The 21,506-nt window shown below is 52.5% G+C and overlaps 1 pseudogene; it reads left to right on the top strand.

Annotated features, from left to right (window-relative positions):
• The window catches only part of LOC135521679 (rho GTPase-activating protein SYDE2-like), a 49,398-nt pseudogene extending 29,861 nt beyond the window's left edge, over positions 1 to 19,537 (top strand).
• Positions 19,538 to 21,506: the final 1,969 nt, after the last annotated feature.

Below are 21,506 nucleotides of genomic sequence, written 5' to 3'. Positions count from 1 at the left end.
GTTCAGGGTGGGTCTACTGTTCAGGGTGGGTCTACTGTTCAGTATCAGGGTGGGTCTACTGTTCAGGGTGGGTCCACTGTTCAGGGTGGGTCCACTGTTCAGTATCAGGGTGGGTCCACTGTTCAGTATCAGGGTGGGTCTACTGTTCAGGGTGGGTCCACTGTTCAGGGTGGGTCTACTGTTCAGGGTGGGTCCACTGTTCAGGGTGGGTCCACTGTTCAGTATCAGGGTGGGTCTACTGTTCAGTATCAGGGTGGGTCTACTGTTCAGGGTGGGTCCACTGTTCAGGGTGGGTCTACTGTTCAGGGTGGGTCCACTGTTCAGGGTGGGTCCACTGTTCAGTATCAGGGTGGGTCTACTGTTCAGTATCAGGGTGGGTCTACTGTTCAGGGTGGGTCTACTGTTCAGTATCAGGGTGGGTCTACTGTTCAGTATCAGGGTGGGTCTACTGTTCAGTATCAGGGTGGGTCTACTGTTCAGGGTGGGTCTACTGTTCAGTATCAGGGTGGGTCTACTGTTCAGGGTGGGTCTACTGTTCAGTATCAGGGTGGGTCTACTGTTCAGGGTGGGTCTACTGTTCAGTATCAGGGTGGGTCCACAGTTCAGTATCAGGGTGGGTCTACTGTTCAGGGTGGGTCTACTGTTCAGTATCAGGGTGGGTCTACTGTTCAGGGTGGGTCCACTGTTCAGGGTGGGTCTACTGTTCAGTATCAGGGTGGGTCTACTGTTCAGTATCAGGGTGGGTCTACTGTTCAGTATCAGGGTGGGTCTACTGTTCAGTATCAGGGTGGGTCCACTGTTCAGTATCAGGGTGGGTCCACTGTTCAGGGTGGGTCTACTGTTCAGGGTGGGTCTACTGTTCAGTATCAGGGTGGGTCTACTGTTCAGTATCAGGGTGGGTCTACTGTTCAGGGTGGGTCTACTGTTCAGTATCAGGGTGGGTCTACTGTTCAGTATCAGGGTGGGTCTACTGTTCAGTATCAGGGTGGGTCTACTGTTCAGGGTGGGTCTACTGTTCAGTATCAGGGTGGGTCTACTGTTCAGGGTGGGTCTACTGTTCAGTATCAGGGTGGGTCTACTGTTCAGGGTGGGTCTACTGTTCAGTATCAGGGTGGGTCTACTGTTCAGGGTGGGTCTACTGTTCAGTATCAGGGTGGGTCTACTGTTCAGTATCAGGGTGGGTCTACTGTTCAGGGTGGGTCCACTGTTCAGGGTGGGTCTACTGTTCAGTATCAGGGTGGGTCTACTGTTCAGGGTGGGTCCACTGTTCAGGGTGGGTCTACTGTTCAGTATCAGGGTGGGTCTACTGTTCAGTATCAGGGTGGGTCCACTGTTCAGTATCAGGGTGGGTCCACTGTTCAGGGTGGGTCTACTGTTCAGGGTGGGTCCACTGTTCAGGGTGGGTCTACTGTTCAGTATCAGGGTGGGTCTACTGTTCAGGGTGGGTCTACTGTTCAGTATCAGGGTGGGTCTACTGTTCAGGGTGGGTCTACTTTTCAGTATCAGGGTGGGTCCACTGTTCACCACTGTTCAGGGGTGGGTCTACTGTTCAGGGTGGGTCCACTGTTCAGTATCAGGGTGGGTCTACTGTTCAGGGTGGGTCTACTGTTCAGTATCAGGGTGGGTCCACTGTTCAGGGTGGGTCTACTGTTCAGGGTGGGTCCACTGTTCAGTATCAGGGTGGGTCTACTGTTCAGGGTGGGTCTACTGTTCAGGGTGGGTCTACTGTTCAGTATCAGGGTGGGTCTACTGTTCAGTATCAGGGTGGGTCCACTGTTCAGTATCAGGGTGGGTCCACTGTTCAGGGTGGGTCTACTGTTCAGGGTGGGTCCACTGTTCAGGGTGGGTCTACTGTTCAGTATCAGGGTGGGTCTACTGTTCAGGGTGGGTCTACTGTTCAGTATCAGGGTGGGTCTACTGTTCAGTATCAGGGTGGGTCTACTGTTCAGGGTGGGTCCACTGTTCAGGGTGGGTCCACTGTTCAGTATCAGGGTGGGTCTACTGTTCAGGGTGGGTCCACTGTTCAGGGTGGGTCTACTGTTCAGTATCAGGGTGGGTCCACTGTTCAGTATCAGGGTGGGTCCACTGTTCAGTATCAGGGTGGGTCCACTGTTCAGGGTGGGTCTACTGTTCAGGGTGGGTCCACTGTTCAGGGTGGGTCTACTGTTCAGTATCAGGGTGGGTCTACTGTTCAGGGTGGGTCTACTGTTCAGTATCAGGGTGGGTCTACTGTTCAGGGTGGGTCTACTGTTCAGTATCAGGGTGGGTCCACTGTTCAGGGTGGGTCCACTGTTCAGTATCAGGGTGGGTCTACTGTTCAGGGTGGGTCCACTGTTCAGTATCAGGGTGGGTCTACTGTTCAGTATCAGGGTGGGTCCACTGTTCAGTATCAGGGTGGGTCCACTGTTCAGGGTGGGTCTACTGTTCAGGGTGGGTCCACTGTTCAGTATCAGGGTGGGTCCACTACTGTATCAGGGTGGGTCTACTGTTCAGTATCAGGGTGGGTCCACTGTTCAGGGTGGGTCTACTGTTCAGGGTGGGTCCACTGTTCAGTATCAGGGTGGGTCTACTGTTCAGTATCAGGGTGGGTCTACTGTTCAGTATCAGGGTGGGTCTACTGTTCAGGGTGGGTCCACTGTTCAGGGTGGGTCTACTGTTCAGTATCAGGGTGGGTCTACTGTTCAGGGGTGGGTCTACTGTTCAGGGTGGGTCTACTGTTCAGGGTGGGTCTACTGTTCAGGGTGGGTCTACTGTTCAGTATCAGGGTGGGTCTACTGTTCAGGGTGGGTCTACTGTTCAGTATCAGGGTGGGTCCACTGTTCAGGGTGGGTCTACTGTTCAGTATCAGGGTGGGTCTACTGTTCAGTATCAGGGTGGGTCTACTGTTCAGTATCAGGGTGGGTCTACTGTTCAGGGTGGGTCTACTTTTCAGTATCAGGGTGGGTCCACTGTTCAGGGTGGGTCCACTGTTCAGTATCAGGGTGGGTCTACTGTTCAGGGTGGGTCTACTGTTCAGTATCAGGGTGGGTCTACTGTTCAGGGTGGGTCCACTGTTCAGTATCAGGGTGGGTCTACTGTTCAGTATCAGGGTGGGTCTACTGTTCAGTATCAGGGTGGGTCTACTGTTCAGGGTGGGTCCACTGTTCAGGGTGGGTCTACTGTTCAGTATCAGGGTGGGTCTACTGTTCAGGGTGGGTCTACTGTTCAGGGTGGGTCTACTGTTCAGTATCAGGGTGGGTCTACTGTTCAGGGGGGTCTACTGTTCAGGGTGGGTCCACTGTTCAGGGTGGGTCCACTGTTCAGTATCAGGGTGGGTCCACTGTTCAGGGTGGGTCTACTGTTCAGTATCAGGGTGGGTCTACTGTTCAGGGTGGGTCTACTGTTCAGTATCAGGGTGGGTCTACTGTTCAGTATCAGGGTGGGTCTACTGTTCAGTATCAGGGTGGGTCCACTGTTCAGGGTGGGTCTACTGTTCAGGGTGGGTCCACTGTTCAGTATCAGGGTGGGTCCACTGTTCAGGGTGGGTCTACTGTTCAGTATCAGGGTGGGTCTACTGTTCAGTATCAGGGTGGGTCTACTGTTCAGTATCAGGGTGGGTCTACTGTTCAGTATCAGGGTGGTCTACTGTTCAGAGTGGGTCCACTGTTCAGGGTGGGTCTACTGTTCAGGTGGGTCCACTGTTCAGGGTGGGTCTACTGTTCAGTATCAGGGTGGGTCCACTGTTCAGGGTGGGTCTACTGTTCAGGGTGGGTCTACTGTTCAGGGTGGGTCTACTGTTCAGGGTGGGTCTACTGTTCAGGGTGGGTCTACTGTTCAGTATCAGGGTGGGTCTACTGTTCAGTATCAGGGTGGGTCTACTGTTCAGGGTGGGTCTACTGTTCAGGGTGGGTCTACTGTTCAGGGTGGGTCTACTGTTCAGTATCAGGGTGGGTCTACTGTTCAGGGTGGGTCTACTGTTCAGTATCAGGGTGGGTCTACTGTTCAGTATCAGGGTGGGTCTACTGTTCAGGGTGGGTCCACTGTTATCAGGGTGGGTCTACTGTTCAGTATCAGGGTGGGTCTACTGTTCAGGGTGGGTCTACTGTTCAGTATCAGGGTGGGTCTACTGTTCAGTATCAGGGTGGGTCTACTGTTCAGGGTGGGTCTACTGTTCAGTATCAGGGTGGGTCTACTGTTCAGGGTGGGTCTACTGTTCAGTATCAGGGTGGGTCTACTGTTCAGGGTGGGTCCACTGTTCAGGGTGGGTCCACTGTTCAGGGTGGGTCTACTGTTCAGTATCAGGGTGGGTCTACTGTTCAGGGTGGGTCTACTGTTCAGTATCAGGGTGGGTCTACTGTTCAGGGTGGGTCTACTGTTCAGTATCAGGGTGGGTCTACTGTTGGGTCACTGTATATCAGGGTGGGTCTACTGTTATCAGGGTGGGTCTACTGTTCAGTATCAGGGTGGGTCTACTGTTCAGTATCAGGGTGGGTCTACTGTTCAGTATCAGGGTGGGTCTACTGTTCAGGGTGGGTCTACTGTTCAGGGTGGGTCTACTGTTCAGGGTGGGTCTACTGTTCAGTATCAGGGTGGGTCTACTGTTCAGGGTATCAGGGTGGGTCTACTGTTCAGGGTGGGTTATGTTCAGGGTGAAGGCACTGTTCAGTATAAGGTGGGTTAGACTATAGACACAGTGGGGTTATTCATGAAGGCACTGTATATAATGGATTAGACTATAGACACAGTGGGGTTATTCATGAAGGCACTGTATATAATGGATTAGACTATAGACACAGTGGGGTTATTCATGAAGGCACTGTATATAATGGATTAGACTATAGACACAGTGGGGTTATTCATGAAGGCACTGTATATAATGGATTAGACTATAGACACAGTGGGGTTATTCATGAAGGCACTGTATATAATGGATTAGACTATAGACACAGTGGGGTTATTCATGAAGGCACTGTATATAATGGATTAGACTATAGACACAGTGGGGTTATTCATGAAGGCACTGTATATAATGGATTAGACTATAGACACAGTGGGGTTATTCATGAAGGCACTGTATATAATGGATTAGACTATAGACACAGTGGGGTTATTCATGAAGGCACTGTAAGACAGCCACAGGAAAAAGAGGGGTTATTCAGAGAGGCAGAAAGACTATAGACTGGGGGGAGAGGAAGGAGAGGGTAAGAATGGATTAGACTATAGACACAGGAGGGGTATTCAGATGGCACTGTATATAAGGATTAGACTAGAGAGAGTGGGGTTAGGTATGAAGGCACTGTATATAGATGGGACTATAGACACAGTGGAGGTTATTCAGAAGGCACTGTAGGTAATGGAGAGACTATAGAGATGGGACTGAGGTATGGAGAGAAGGGATTAGACTGGGGACACAGGTATGGAGAGAGAGAGAAGAGATGGGACAGGTATGGAGAGAGAGAGAGAGAGAGGGACTGAGGTATGGAGAGAGAGAGAGAGAGAGGGGACTGAGGTATGGAGAGAGAGAGAGAGATGGGACAGGTATGGAGAGAGAGAGAGAGATGGGACTGAGGTATGGAGAGAGAGAGAGAGATGGGACTGAGGTATGGAGAGAGAGAGAGAGATGGGACTGAGGTATGGAGAGAGAGAGAGAGAGATGGGACTGAGGTATGGAGAGAGAGAGAGAGAGATGGGACTGAGGTATGGAGAGAGAGAGAGAGAGATGGGACTGAGGTATGTAGAGAGAGAGAGAGAGATGGGACTGAGGTATGGAGAGAGAGAGAGAGAGATGGGACTGAGGTATGGAGAGAGAGAGATGGGACTGAGGTATGGAGAGAGAGAGAGAGATGGGACTGAGGTATGGAGAGAGAGAGAGAGAGATGGGACAGGTATGGAGAGAGAGAGAGAGAGATGGGACTGAGGTATGGAGAGAGAGAGAGAGAGATGGGACTGAGGTATGGAGAGAGAGAGAGAGAGATGGGACTGAGGTATGGAGAGAGAGAGAGAGAGATGGGACTGAGGTATGGAGAGAGAGAGATGGGACTGAGGTATGGAGAGAGAGAGAGAGATAGAGAGAGAGCGATGGGACTGAGGTATGGAGAGAGAGGGAGAGAGATGGGACTGAGGTATGGAGAGAGAGAGAGAGAGATGGGACTGAGGTATGGAGAGAGAGAGATGGGACTGAGGTATGGAGAGAGAGAGAGATGGGACTGAGGTATGGAGAGAGAGAGAGAGAGATGGGACTGAGGTATGGAGAGAGAGAGAGAGAGATGGGACTGAGGTATGGAGAGAGAGAGAGAGAGAGAGAGATGGGACTGAGGTATGGAGAGAGAGAGAGAGAGATGGGACTGAGGTATGGAGAGAGAGAGAGAGAGATGGGACTGAGGTATGGAGAGAGAGATAGAGAGAGATGGGACTGAGGTATGGAGAGAGAGAGATGGGACTGAGGTATGGAGAGAGAGAGAGAGAGATGGCACTGAGGTATGGAGAGAGAGGGAGAGAGAGAGATGAGAGAGAGAGAGAGAGATGGGACTGAGGTATGGAGAGAGAGAGATGGAGACTGGGACATGGATGGAGAGAGGGAGAGAGATGGGACTGAGGTATGGAGAGAGAGAGAGTGTGATAGAGATGGGACTGAGGTATGGAGAGAGAGGGAGAGAGAGAGATATGGGACTGAGGTATGGAGAGAGAGAGAGAGATGGGACAGGTATGGAGAGAGAGGGAGAGAGATGGGACTGAGGTATGGAGAGAGAGAGAGTGTGATAGAGATGGGACTGAGGTATGGAGAGAGAGAGAGAGAGAGAGAGATGGGACTGAGGTATGGAGAGAGAGAGAGAGAGAGAGAGTGTGATAGAGATGGGACTGAGGTATGGAGAGAGAGAGAGAGATGGGACAGGTATGGAGAGAGAGGGAGAGAGATGGGACAGGTATGGAGAGAGAGAGAGAGAGAGAGAGAGAGAGAGAGAGAGAGAGAGAGATGGCACTGAGGTATGGAGAGAGAGAGAGTGTGATGGCACTGAGATGGGAGAGAGCGAGAGTGTGATAGAGATGGGACTGGGGTATGGAGCGAGAGATAGAGAGAGAGAGATGGGACTGAGGTATGGAGAGAGAGAGAGAGAGAGAGATGGCACTGAGGTATGGAGAGAGAGAGAGTGTAATAGAGATGGGACTGGGGTATGGAGCGAGAGATAGAGAGAGAGAGATGGGACTGAGGTATGGAGAGAGAGATGGGACTGAGAGAGAGAGAGAGAGAGAGAGATGGGACTGAGGTATAGAGAGAGAGAGAGAGAGAGAGAGAGCAAAGGAGAGAGAGAGAGAAAGTGAAAGAGAGAGAGAGAGAGAGATGGGACTGAGTTATGGAGAGAGAGAGACTTAACAAACCACTAAATAGCTAACCCCCTACTCCTTTCCTTCGCTCTCAAGCTGTTTATGCTCTTTCATTTTCCGACTATTCTCTCCTCTCCTCTCCTTTTCCTCATGACTCATTGTAGACAGAAACACATTTGGGAAAAAATGTTGTTCTTGGGACCAAGTCAGTCACACAAATCAGCAGAGGTAAAGGAAATGCTTACTGTCCTTTGTGACAGTCTCTCGTTGCCCATCGCTTCATTAGGAACGCCTCTCGTTGCCCATCGTTTCATTAGGAACGTCTCTCGTTGCCCATCGTTTCATTAGGAACGCCTCTCGTTGCCCATCGCTTCATTAGGAACATCTCTCGTTGCTCATCATTTCATTAGGAACGCCTCTCGTTGCTCATCGCTTCATTAGGAACGTCTCTCGTTGCTCATCGTTTCATTAGGAACGCCTCTCGTTGCTCATCGTTTCATTAGGAACGTCTCTCCTTGCCCATCGCTTTCATTAGGAACGCCTCTCGTTGCCCATCGCTTTCATTAGGAACGTCTCTCGTTGCCCATCGCTTCATTAGGAACGCCTCTCGTTGCCCATCGCTTCATTAGGAACGCCTCTCGTTGCCCATCGCTTCATTAGGAACGCCTCTCGTTGCCCATCGCTTCATTAGGAACGCCTCGTTGCCCATCGCTTCATTAGGAACGCCTCTCGTTGCCCATCGCTTCATTAGGAACGCCTCGTTGCCCATCGCTTCATTAGGAACGCTCTAGTTGCCCATTGTTTCATTAGGAACGCCTTCGTTGCCCATCGTTTCATTAGGAACGCCTCTCGCTTCATCGCTTCATTAGGAACGCTCTCGCTGCCCATCGCTTCATTAGGAACGCCTCTCGTTGCCCATCGCTTCATTAGGAACGCTCTCGCGTCTCGTTCGCTTTCATTAGGAACGCCTCTCTCGCCCATCGCTTCATTAGGAACGCTCTTAATGACCATAATAGTCTTTATTGGACTGGATAATGACCTTAATAGTCTTTATTGGACTGGATAATGACCTTAATAGTCTTTATTGGACTGGATGAGGACCATAATACAGTCTACATTGGACTGGATGAGGACCATAATACAGTCTATATTGGACTGGATGAGGACCATAATACAGTCTATATTGGACTGGATGAGGACCATAATACAGTCTATATTGGACTGGATGAGGACCATAATACAGTCTATATTGGACTGATGAGGACCATAATACAGTCTATATTGGACTGGATGAGGACCATAATACAGTCTATATTGACTGATGAGGACCATAATACAGTCTATATTGGACTGGATGAGGACCATAATACAGTCTTTATTGGACTGGATAATGACCTTAAATAGTCTTTATTGGACTGGATGAGGACCATAATACAGTCTATATTGGACTGGATGAGGACCATAATACAGTCTATATTGGACTGGATGAGGACCATAATACAGTCTATATTGGACTGGATGAGGACCATAATACAGTCTTTATTGGACTGGATAATGACCTTAAATAGTCTTTATTGGACTGGATGAGGACCATAATACAGTCTATATTGGACTGGATGAGGACCATAATACAGTCTTTATTGGACTGGATAATGACCTTTCTAGTCTTTATTGGACTGGATGAGGACCATAATACAGTCTATATTGGACTGGATGAGGACCATAATACAGTCTTTATTGACTGGATGAGGACCATAATACAGTCTATGACTGGATGAGTACCATAATACAGTCTTTATTGGACTGGATGAGGACCATAATACAGTCTATATTGGACTGGATGAGGACCATAATACAGTCTTTATTGGACTGGATAATGACCTTAAATAGTCTTTATTGGACTGGATGAGGACCATAATACAGTCTATATTGGACTGGATGAGGACCATAATACAGTCTTTATTGGACTGGATGAGGACCATAATACAGTCTATATTGGACTGGATGAGGACCATAATACAGTCTATATTGGACTGGATGAGTACCATAATACAGTCTATATTGGACTGGATGAGGACCATAATACAGTCTTTATTGGACTGGATAATGACCTTAAATAGTCTATATTGGACTGGATGAAGACCATAATAGTCTATATTGGACTGGATGAGGACCATAATACAGTCTATATTGGACTGGATGAGTACCATAATACAGTCTTTATTGGACTGGATGAGGACCATAATACAGACCATAATAGTTGTGTTGTTTCCCTCCAGACATCCAGCGGAAGAGTGATGTCATCCAAAGCGCTTCGTCCTTATCTTTGTCAACGGTAACGACAGCGGAGGCCGAACCCCCGACCCCGCCAACGGAGGACAGCACCACCACCCCACGCACCCAGATAACAGTGGCCAAGAAACAGCAGTGGGCCAAACTGGCCTCCACACCAGGCACAGAGGGCTCTCACAGATAACTGCTCTACGGGGCTTGTGACTCGGATAGCAGCTCAGGAAAGGCCCAGGTCTCAAACTCCAAACAGGCCTGGAGCCAGAAGACGTTAGTGGAGGCCGGGCTGGACAGGAGGAGGTGTGATGATTTAGACTGGGAGCATCAGGGACAATGTAGCACCTCCTTCTGTGAGCCTCCTCCCCCTGTCCACACCGCAGTCCCGGAGTTCACCAACCCTATAGGAGGTTACGCTGAGATCTGTGTCTCCTCCTGTATGGTGAAGTCCTCGTTGGGTCAGGGGCCTATCTCCAGTCCCTGGACAGGAGCAGCCGAGCCTGGGTACTGTCCACAGGAAAGAGCCAGGCTGCCGACGAGTCCTACTGTAGTCGTCCAGGCTTCCCCCCCAACTGCTTCGCTGAGCTGAGGCAACGCACAGAAGGGGACAACAACATTTGGTACAACCCTATTCCAGAGGAGGAGGACGTTGCTACATGCGTGGCATCGGAGGTTTAGGACGTTTAAGAGGAGGTGGAGGAGGAGGAGGTGGAGGAGGAGGGGAGGAGGTGGAGGAGGAGGAGGTGGGAGGAGGGAGGAGGAGGGGGGTGGAGGAGGAGGAGGAGGAGGAGGAGGAGGTGGAGGAGGAGGAAGGTGGAGGAGGGGGTGGAGGAGGAGGAGGTAGGAGGTGGAGGAGGTGGAGGTGGGGAGAAGGAGGAGGAGGAGGAGGGGGAGGGGGGTGTTGGGTTAGACAGTGAGAACCCCTGGAGGAGGAGGGGAGACAGAGGCTGTCAGAGACGTCGAGGGATCCCCAGATGAGGAGCCAGAGACGGGCAGGGATGGTGGTGAGCCCTGGCACCGCTGCAGGTGGAGGGGCCTCCCTTTAGAGCGTCGTGCCACCCAGAACCAGTGCCCTTCAGGTGGCTCCAGCCCAGACAGCGCCCAGCAGACCAAAGCCATCACATTAGACAGCTCAGCCTGCAGTAGGAGAGACAGAGACAGAGACAGCTACAGCCAGGTAAGTACATACTGTAGAACAAGCTACTGTAGCTACATGATTCATATGATACATGGGTACTGTAGTCACCTACAGATAACTACTGTAGTCACCTACAGATAACTACTGTAGTCACATCCAGATAACTACTGTAGCCACCTACAGATAACTACTGTAGTCACCTACAGATAACTACTGTAGTCACCTACAGATTACTACTGTAGCCACCTACAGATAACTACTGTAGCCACCTACAGATAACTACTGTAGTCACCTACAGATAACTACTGTAGTCACCTACAGATAACTACTGTAGTCACCTACATATAACTACTGTTGCTACATGAAGGTAGTGTAGTCACCTACAGATAACTACTGTTGCTACATGAAGGTACTGTAGTCACCTACAGATAACTACTGTAGTCACCTACAGATAACTACTGTAGTCACCTACAGATAACTACTATAGCCACATGAAGGTAATGTAGTCACCTACAGATAACTACTGTAGCCACATGAAGGTAGTGTAGTCACCTACAGATAACTCCTGTAGCTACATGAAGGTAGTGTAGTCACCTACAGATAACTACTGTTGCTACATGTAGTCACCTACAGATAACTACTGTAGTCACCTACAGATAACTACTGTAGCCACATGAAGGTAGTGTAGTCACCTACAGATAACTACTGTAGTCACCTACAGATAACTGCTGTTGCTACATGAAGGTAGTGTAGTCACCTACAGATAACTACTGTAGTCACCTACAGATAACTACTGCTGCTACATGAAGGTACTGTAGTCAGCTACAGATAACTACTGTAGCTACTTGAAGGTACTGTAGTCACCTACAGATAACTACTGTAGTCACCTACAGATAACTACTGTTGCTACATGAAGGTAGTGTAGTCACCTACAGATAACTACTGTAGCTACATGAAGGTACTGTAGTCACCTACAGATAACTACTGTAGTCACCTACAGATAACTACTGTAGCCACATGAAGGTAGTGTAGTCACCTACAGATAACTACTGTAGCTACATGAAGGTACTGTAGTCACCTACAGATAACTACTGTAGTCACCTACAGATAACTACTGTAGCCACATGAAGGTACTGTAGTCACCTACAGATAACTACTGTAGCCACATGAAGGTACTGTAGTCACCTACAGATAACTAACTGTTGCTATATGACATCTATCTCCTTTCTTCTCTCCTTCTCTCTTCGCTCCATCCCTCTCCTTCTCTCTCCTCTCTCCATTCCCCTCCTCTCTCATCCTCTCTCCCATCCCCCCTTCTTTCTCTCTTCTCCTTCTCTCTCCTCTCTCCATCCCTCTCCTCTCTCCTTCTCTCTCCTCTCTCCATCCATCTCTCCTCTCTCCATTCCCCTCCTCTCTCCATCATCTCTCCTCTCTCCATTCCTCTCCTCTCTCCATCATCTCTCCTTTCTCCATCATCTCTCCCCCTCATCATCTCTCCTCTCTCCATTTCCCCTCCTCCATCTCTCCATCCCCTCCTCTCTCCATCTCTCCTCTCTCCATCATCTCTCCTCTCTCCATCATCTCTCCTCTCTCCATTCCCCCCTCTCCATCATCTCTCCTCTCTCCATCATCTCTCCATTCCCCTCTCTCTCCATCATCTCTCCCCCTCATCATCTCTCCTCTCCCTTCCCCTCCTCTCTCCATCATCTCTCCTCTCTCATCATCTCTCCTCCTCTCTCCATCATCTCTCCCTCTCTCCATCATCTCTCCCCCTCATCTCTCTCCCTTCCCCCCCTCCTCTCTCCATCATCTCTCCTCTCTCCATCATCTCTCCTCTCTCCATCCATCTCAGATGTGATTCAACAGATCCAGAGTGAGGAACTGCAGTCTTTCGGGGTTGCAGGTGGAGAAGGGGGTGTTTCCAGCTCCGGAGGAGGTGTGTCAGTCCCCTCAGACAGCCCCGGGGCCCAGAAGAAAGGTGGTGTGGCCAGCTCCGGAGGAGGTGTGTCAGTCCCCTCAGACAGCCCCGGGGCCCAGAAGAAAGGGGGTGTGGCCAGCAGCATGATGGACAGGATCAAATCCCCAGGAATGGTCCGGAAATCCCTTTCCATGAAGATGAAGAAACTCCCCGAACTCCGCCGTAAACTCAGCCTGCGCTCCTCGCGCTCCCATCGCCACGGGAAGGAGGGGACGGGCCGAGGAGGAGGATGGAGGTGGAGAGGGACATCACCCCCAAACGTCCGTAAGGAGCAGTCCAACGAGGTGATCAGCAGGTACCACCTGGACACTTCGGCCCCGGCGAGACCACAACGACGCTCCTCCAGGGGACGTTCCTCTGCCGCCAGTAAGGGGGCTACCTGAGCGACGGAGACTCACCTGAGCTGCTGCCCAAACAGGGTGGACCAGGGGGACCCTCCTCAGCCCACAACCCCCTCTTCCACCACCCCGCTCCACCCACCACTCCAGCCAGGAGGGAGTGACCATGACCTCTGACCTGAGCTCCTTCAGAGTCTACAACCTGTCGGACCAGCCACGGTGCGCCCAGCGCGTCTCCGGCCTGCTCACGGTGCATCTCGTTGGGGTGGAGAAACTGCTCAGGTCCCCTAAACAGGACGCCAGTAAGGAGGTGTTCTGTGCCATCCAGGTGATTTATAATAACGTGTCTGTCTGTCTGTCTGTCTGTCTGTCTGTCTGTCTCTTTCTCTGCCTGCCTGCCTGCCTGCCTGCGTGCCTGCCTGCCTGCCTGTCTGTCTGTCTGTCTGTCTGTCTGTCTGTCTGTCTCTTTCTCTGTCTGTCCGTCTGTCTGTCTGTCTGTCTGTCTGTCTGTCTGTCTGTCTGTCTGTCTGTCTGTCTCTTTCTCTGTCTGTCCGTCTGTCCGTCTGTCTGTCTGTCTGTCTCTTTCTCTGTCCGTCCGTCTGTCTGGCCTGCCTGTCTGTCTGTCTGTCTGTCTGTCTGTCTGTCTGTCTGTCTGCCTGCCTGCCTGCCTGCCTGCCTGCCTGCCTGCCTGCCTGCCTGTCTGTCTGTCTGTCTGTCTGTCTGTCTGTCTGTCTGTCTGCACTGTATTTAGTATCATTGAGAATAACACCAAACAGTGCAGCTTATTTTCCATTGTGTTCATCAGGTGGATGGTGTAACCAGGGCCCGTACCGGCCTGCTAACCTCCAGGGAGGCTCCCTGCCCCTCAACCACACCTTCAACCTGGAGCTGGAGAGGGCCAGGCTGCTGAAACTGGTGGTGCTCACCCCTTACCCCGGGCTGAGACTACCACCATGAAGGGCAGCGACTCCACAGCAGCGACCAGGAACAGGGTCTGCTGTCTGGGGGCTGTGTCCATACCCCCTCTGTTCAAAGGTAGGAGCAACCAGAGAGTTAAAAGTTCATATGAACGTAGTAGATGAAGTGTCTCGCTGTTGTTATTGTACCATCCACTTCACTGATGCTTGGCACTGTGAGGGGATGCAGCAGAAGGGTTTTCCATACCAGTGGACTTTATTTTGTCTGAAGGCATCTTAGCTCACCTTAGTTCCTGATCTTCTTTTGGAATCACTCTGTCAATCAACTGTGTTTGTCCTTCTCTTGTTCATTCCCTCCTCCTCTCCTCCTTCCCCTTCTGCTATCTCTTCTGTCCCTCTCCTTCCCCTTCTGTCCCTCTCTCCTTTCCCCTTCTGTCCCTCTCCTTCCCCTTCTGTCCCTCTCCTTCCCCTTCTGCTATCTCTTCTGTCCCTCTCCTTCCCCTTCTGCTATCTCTTCTGTCCCTCTCCTTCCCCTTCTGCTCTCTCTTCTGTCCCTCTCCTTCCCTGTCTTCTGCTATCTCTACTGTCCCTCTCCTTCCCCTTCTGCTATCTCTTCTGTCCCTCTCCTTCCCCTTCTGCTATCTCTACTGTCCCTCTCCTTCCCCTTCTGCTATCTCTTCTGTCCCTCTCCTTCCCCTTCTGCTATCTCTACTGTCCCTCTCTTTCCCCTTCTGCTATCTCTACTGTCCCTCTCCTTCCCCTTCTGCTATCTCTACTGTCCCTCTCCTTCCCCTTCTGCTATCTCTTCTGTCCATCTCCTTCCCCTTCTGCTATCTCTACTGTCCCTCTCCTTCCCCTTCTGCTATCTCTACTGTCCCTCTCCTTCCCCTTCTGCTATCTCTACTGTCCCTCTCCTTCCCTTCTGCTATCTCTTCTGTCCCTCTCCTTCCCCTTCTGTCTGCTATCTCCCTTCTGTCCCTCTCCTTCCCCTTCTGCTATCTCTTCTGTCCCTCTCCTTCCCCTTCTGTCCCTCTCCTTCCCCTTCTGTCCCTCTCCTTCCCCTTCTGTCCCTCTCCTTCCCCTTCTGCTATCTCTTCTCCCTCTCCTTCCCCTTGTCCCTCTCCTTCCCCTTCTGTCCCTCTCCTTCCCCTTCTGTCCCTCTCCTTCCCCTTCTGTCTATCTCTTGTCCCTCTCCTTCCCTTTCCTCTGTCCCTCTCCTTCCCCAGCCTCTCGGTCTCAGCAGATATCTGCGTTAGATTAGAGCCCAGGGGTCTACTGTACGTGAAGTTGACCCTGCTGGAGCAGTGGAGCCCCCGACCCCCGACCCTGCCACCTCAACCCCCATGGTGTTTGGAGTGGAGCTATCGCCACCTGGTGGACAAGGAGAACACCGCTGCCCCGTTCCTCTGCTCATTCAGAAGAGTGTGGCTGAGATCCAGAAGAGAGGACTGAGGGTTAGTTAGTTTACAGCACACTGTTTCATACACAGGACAACAACCCCCCCTCATCTACACTGTTTAATACACAGGACAACAGCCCCCCCCCTCATCTACACTGTTTAATACACAGGACAACAACCCCCCTCATCTCACACTGTTTAATACACAGGACAACAACCCCCCCCCACCCTGCATCTACACTGTTTAATACACAGGACAACAACTGCCCCCTCATCTACACTGTTTCATACACAGGACAACAACCCCCCCTCATCTACACTGTTTAATACACAGGACAACAACCCCCACCTCATCTACACTGTTTAATACACAGGACAACAACCCCCCCACCTCATCTACACTGTTTCATACACAGGACAACAACACCCCCCTCATCTACACTGTTTAATACACAGGACAACAACCCCCCTCATCTACACTGTTTAATACACAGGACAACAACCCCCTCCTCATCTACACTGTTTAATACACAGGACAACAACCCCCCCTCATCTACACTGTTTAATACACAGGACAACAACCCCCCCCTCATCTACACTGTTTAATACACAGGACAACAACCCCCCCCTCATCTACACTGTTTAATACACAGGACAACAACCCCCCCTCATCTACACTGTTTAATACACAGGACAACAACCCCCCCTCATCTACACTGTTTATACACAGGACAACAACCCCCTCATCTACACTGTTTAATACACAGGACAACAACCCCCCCCTCATCTACACTGTTTAATACACAGGACAACAACCCCCCACCCCCCTCATCTACACTGTTTAATACACAGGACAACAACCCACCCCTCATCTACACTGTTTAATACACAGGACAACAACCCCCCCCTCATCTACACTGTTTAATACACAGGACAACAACCCCCCCCCCACTCATCTACACTGTTTAATACACAGGACAACAACCCCCCTCATCTACACTGTTTAATACACAGGACAACAACCCCCCCTTCATCTACACTGTTTCATACACAGGACAACAACCTCACCTCATCTACACTGTTTAATACACAGGACAACAACCCCCCCACCTCATCTACACTGTTTAATACACAGGACAACAACCCCCCTCATCTACACTGTTTAATACACAGGACAACAACCCCCCCCCTCATCTACACTGTTTAATACACAGGACAACAACCCCCCCCTCATCTACACTGTTTAATACACAGGACAACAACCCCCCCCCACCCTCATCTACACTATTTCATACACAGGACAACAGCCCCCACCTCATCTACACTGTTTATCACACAGGACAACAACCCCCCTCATCTACACTGTTTAATACACAGGACAACAACCTCACCTCATCTACACTGTTTAATACACAGGACAACAACCCCCCTCATCTACACTGTTTAATACACAGGACAACAACCCCCCTCATCTACACTGTTTCATACACAGGACAACAACCCCCCCCTCATTTACACTGATATGTACTCTATAGAGGTCAAGTAAACCAGCTGGAACATGTAAATGTTGATGTGTCTGAATGGTTTTGGTTGTCTCATGTCTGTCTCAGGCATTGGATCCGCGGTGCATATATGGTTTATTAATGGTTCTGTCTGTCTGTCTGTCTGTCTGTCTGTCTGTCTGTCTGTCTGTCTGTCTGTCTGTCTGTCTGTCTGTCTGTCTGTCTGCCTGCCTGCCTGCCTGCCTGCCTGCCTGTCTGCCTGCCTGCCTGCCTGCCTGCCTGTCTGCCTGCCTGCCTGCCTGTCTGTCTGTCTGTCTGTCTGCCTGCCTGCCTGCCTGTCTGTCTGTCTGTCTGTAGGTGGTGGGTCTGTACCGTCTGTGTGGTTCAGCTGCAGTGAAGAAGGAACTGAGAGACGCGTTTGAGAGGGACAGTGCTGCTGTCAGCCTGAATGAAGAGGTTTATCCTGACATCAACGTCATCACAGGTCAGTCCCCCATCCTCCTACACCAGTCTCTATCGGTCTGTCCAGGTCAGTCCCCTGTCCCCTCCACAGTCCCTGTCTACAGTCTCTATCCAGGTCAGTCCCCTGTCCCCCTACACCAGTCCCTATCCAGGTCAGTCCCTGTCCCCTGCACCAGTCTCTATCCAGGTCAGTCCCCTGTCCCCCTACACCAGTCTCTATCCAGGTCAGTCCCCTGTCCCCTACACCAGTCTCTGCTCCAGGTCAGTCCCCCTGTCCCCCTACACCAGTCTCTATCCAGGTCAGTCCCCTGTCCCCCTACACCAGTCTCTGTCCAGGTCAGTCCCTGTCCCCCTACACCAGTCTCTATCCAGGTCAGTCCCTGTCCCCCTCACACCAGTCTCTATCCAGGTCAGTCCCCCTGTCCCCCACACCAGTCTCTATCCAGGTCAGTCCCCTGTCCCCACACCAGTCTCTATCCAGGTCAGTCCCCTGTCCCCCTACACCAGTCTCTATCCAGGTCAGTCCCCTGTCCCCTACACCAGTCTCTATCCAGGTCAGTCCCCTGTCCCCCTACACCAGTCTCTATCCAGGTCAGCCTCTGTCCCCCTACACCAGTCTCTATCCAGGTCAGTCCCCTGTTCCCCTACACCAGTCTCTATCCAGGTCAGTCCCCTATCCCCCTACACCAGTCTCTATCCAGGTCAGTCCCCATCCCCTACACCAGTCTCTATCCAGGTCAGTCCCCTGTTCCCCTACACCAGTCTCTATCCAGGTCAGTCCCCTGTCCCCACACACCAGTCTCTATCCAGGTCAGTCCCTGTCCCCCTACACCAGTCTCTATCCAGGTCAGTCCCCTGTCCCCCACACCAGTCTCTATCCTGGTCAGTCCCCTGTCCCCCTACACCAGTCTCTATCCAGGTCAGTCCCTGTCCCCTACACCAGTCTCTATCCAGGTCAGTCCCCTCTGGGTCCCCCTACACCAGTCTCTATCCAGGTCAGTCCCCTATCCCCCTACACCAGTCTCTATCCAGGTCAGTCCCCTGTCCCCCCACACCAGTCTCTATCCAGGTCAGTCCCCTGTTCCCCTCACACCAGCCTCTATCCAGGTCAGTCCCTATCCCCCTACACCAGTCTCTATCCAGGTCAGTCCCTATCCCCCTACACCAGTCTCTATCCAGGTCAGTCCCCTGTCCCCCACACCAGCCTCTATCCAGGTCAGTCCCCTATCCCCACTACACCAGTCTCTATCCAGGTCAGTCCCCTGTCCCCCTACACCAGTCTCTATCCAGGCCAGTCCCCATCCCCCCACACCAGTCTCTATCCAGGTCAGTCCCCTATCCCCTACACCAGTCTCTATCCAGGTCAGTCCCCTGTCCCCCTACACCAGTCTCTATCCAGGTCAGTCCCCTGTCCCCCCTACACCAGTCTCTATCCAGGTCAGTCCCCATCCCCCTACACCAGTCTCTATCCAGGTCAGTCCCCTATCCCCCCTACACCAGTCTCTATCCAGGTCAGTCCCCTGTCCCCCTACACCAGTCTCTATCCAGGTCGGTCCCCCAGTCCCCCTACACCAGTCTCTATCCAGGCCCCTACACCAGTCTCTATCTCGGTCCCCCTGTCACTCAGTCTCTGTCCAGGTCAGTCCCTGTCCCCCTGCACCAGTCTCTATCCAGGTCAGTCCCCTGTCCCCCTACACCAGTCTCTATCCAGGTCAGTCCCCTGTCCCCTACACCAGTCTCTATCCAGGTCAGTCCCTGTCCCCCTACACCAGTCTCTATCCAGGTCAGTCCCCTATCCCCCTACACCAGTCTCTATCCTGGTCAGTCCCTGTCCCCCCACACCAGTCTCTATCCTGGTCAGTCCCCTGTCCCCCACACCAGTCTCTATCCAGGTCAGTCCCCTGTCCCCACACCAGTCTATCCAGGTCAGTCCCCTGTCCCCCTACTCTATCCAGGTCTCCCTATACATCCAGGTCAGTCCCCTATCCCCCTACACCAGTTCCCATCCTGGGTCAGTCCTCTGTCCCCCTGCACCAGTCTCTGTATCCAGGTCAGTCCCCCATCCCCCTACACCAGTCTCTATCCAGGTCAGTCCCCTGTCCCCCCACACCAGTCTCTATCCAGGTCAGTCCCCCTGTCCCCCACACTCTAGTCTCTATCCCCTACATGTCTCTATCCAGTCAGTCCCCTATCCCCCTACACCAGTCCCAGTTGATCCCCCTAGCTGGTCGGTCCCTATCCCCTACACCAGTCTATCCTGGTCAGTCCCTGTCCCCCTACACCAGTCTCTATCCAGGTCAGTCCCCTGTCCCCCACACCAGTCTCAGTCCCTGTCCCCCTGCAGTCTCTATCCAGGTCCCCTGTCCCCCTGCACCAGTCTCTATCCCAGGTCAGTCCCCTGTCCCCTACACCAGTCTCTATCCAGGTCAGTCCCCTATCCCCTACACCAGTCTCTATCCAGGTCAGTCCCCTATCCCCTACACCAGTCTCTATCCAGGTCAGTCCCCTATCCCCCTACACCAGTCTCTATCCAGGTCAGTCCCCTGTCCCCCACACCAGTCTCTATCCAGGTCAGTCCCCTGTCCCCCTACACCTAGCCTCTATCCAGGTCAGTCCCCATCCCCTACACCAGTCTCTATCAGGTCAGTCCCCTGTCCCCCACACCAGTCTCTATCCAGGTCAGTCCCCTGTCCCCACACAGTCTCTATCCAGGTCAGTCCCCCACACTACACCAGTCCTGGTCCCCTGTCCCCACACCAGTCTCTATCCTGGTCAGTCCCCTGTCCCCCTACACAGTCTCTATCCAGTCAGTCCCCCCCTATCTCCCCCTGTCCCCTACCAGTCTCTATCCAGTCAGTCCCTGTCCCCCTACACCAGTCTCTATCCAGGTCAGTCCCCTGTCCCCCTATCAGGTCAGTCCCTCTTATCCAGGTCAGTCCCCTGTCCCCTACGCAGTCTCTAATCCAGGTCAGTCCCTGTCCCCCCCACACCAGTCTCTATCCAGGTCAGTCCCCTGTCCCCCCTACACCAGTCTCTATCCAGGTCAGTCCCTTGTCCCCCTACACCAGTCTCTATCCAGGTCAGTCCCCCTGTCCCCCTACACCAGTCTCTATCCTGGTCAGTCCCCCTGTCCCCTACCCCAGTCTCTATCCTGGTCAGTCCCCTGTCCCCCTACACCAGTCTCTATCCTGGTCAGTCCCCTATCCCCTACACCAGTCTTCTATCCAGGTCAGTCCCCTGTCCCCCTACACCAGTCTCTATCCGGGTCAGTCCCCTGTCCCCCACACCAGTCTCTATCCAGGTCAGTCCCCTGTCCCCCTACACCAGTCTCTATCCAGGTCAGTCCCTGTCCCCCTACACAGTCTCTATCCAGGTCAGTCCCCTGTCCCCCACACCAGTCTCTATCCAGGTCAGTCCCCTGTCCCCCCTACACCAGTCTCTATCCAGGTCTCTATCGGGTCGGTCCCCTGTCCCCCCCACACCAGTCTCTATCCAGGTCAGTCCCCTATCCCACTGCACTCAGTCTCTATCCTGGTCATCCGCCCCCTGTCCCCCTACACCCAGTCTCTATCCTGGTCAGTCCCCTGTCCCCCTGCACCAGTCTCTGTCATCCAGTCTGTCAGTCTCCCTGTCCCCCCCACCAGTCTCTATCCAGGTCAGTCCCCTGTCCCCCCTACACCAGTCTCTATCCAGGTCAGTCCCCTATCCCCTGCAGTCTCTGTCAGGTCAGTCCCTGTCCCCTGCACCCAGTCTCTATCCAGGTCAGTCCCCATCCCCCTACACCAGTCTCTATCCAGGTCAGTCCCCCTATCCCCCTACACCAGTCTCTATCCAGGTCAGTCCCCTGTCCCCCTACACCAGTCTCTATCCAGGTCAGTCCCCTGTCCCCCTACACCAGTCTCTATCCAGGTCAGTCCTCATCCCCGGGTACACCAGTCTCTATGCTGGTCAGTCCCCTGTCCTCTACACCAGTCTCTATCCAGGTCAGTCCCCGGTCCCCCCCCTACACCAGTCTCTATCCAGGTCAGTCCCTGGTCCCCCTACACCAGTCTCTATCCAGGTCAGTCCCCTGTCCCCCCTACACCAGTCTCCTATCCAGGTCAGTCCCCATCCCCCTACACCAGTCTCTATCCAGGTCAGTCCCCTATCCCCCTACACCAGCCCCGGGTATCCAGGTCTCTGTC

Source organism: Oncorhynchus masou, chromosome 30, assembly GCF_036934945.1.
Source record: "Oncorhynchus masou masou isolate Uvic2021 chromosome 30, UVic_Omas_1.1, whole genome shotgun sequence".
NCBI lineage: Eukaryota > Metazoa > Chordata > Actinopteri > Salmoniformes > Salmonidae > Oncorhynchus > Oncorhynchus masou.
The sequence above is the reverse complement of the archived record's forward strand: the minus strand, read 5'-3'. Positions and strand labels throughout refer to the sequence as shown.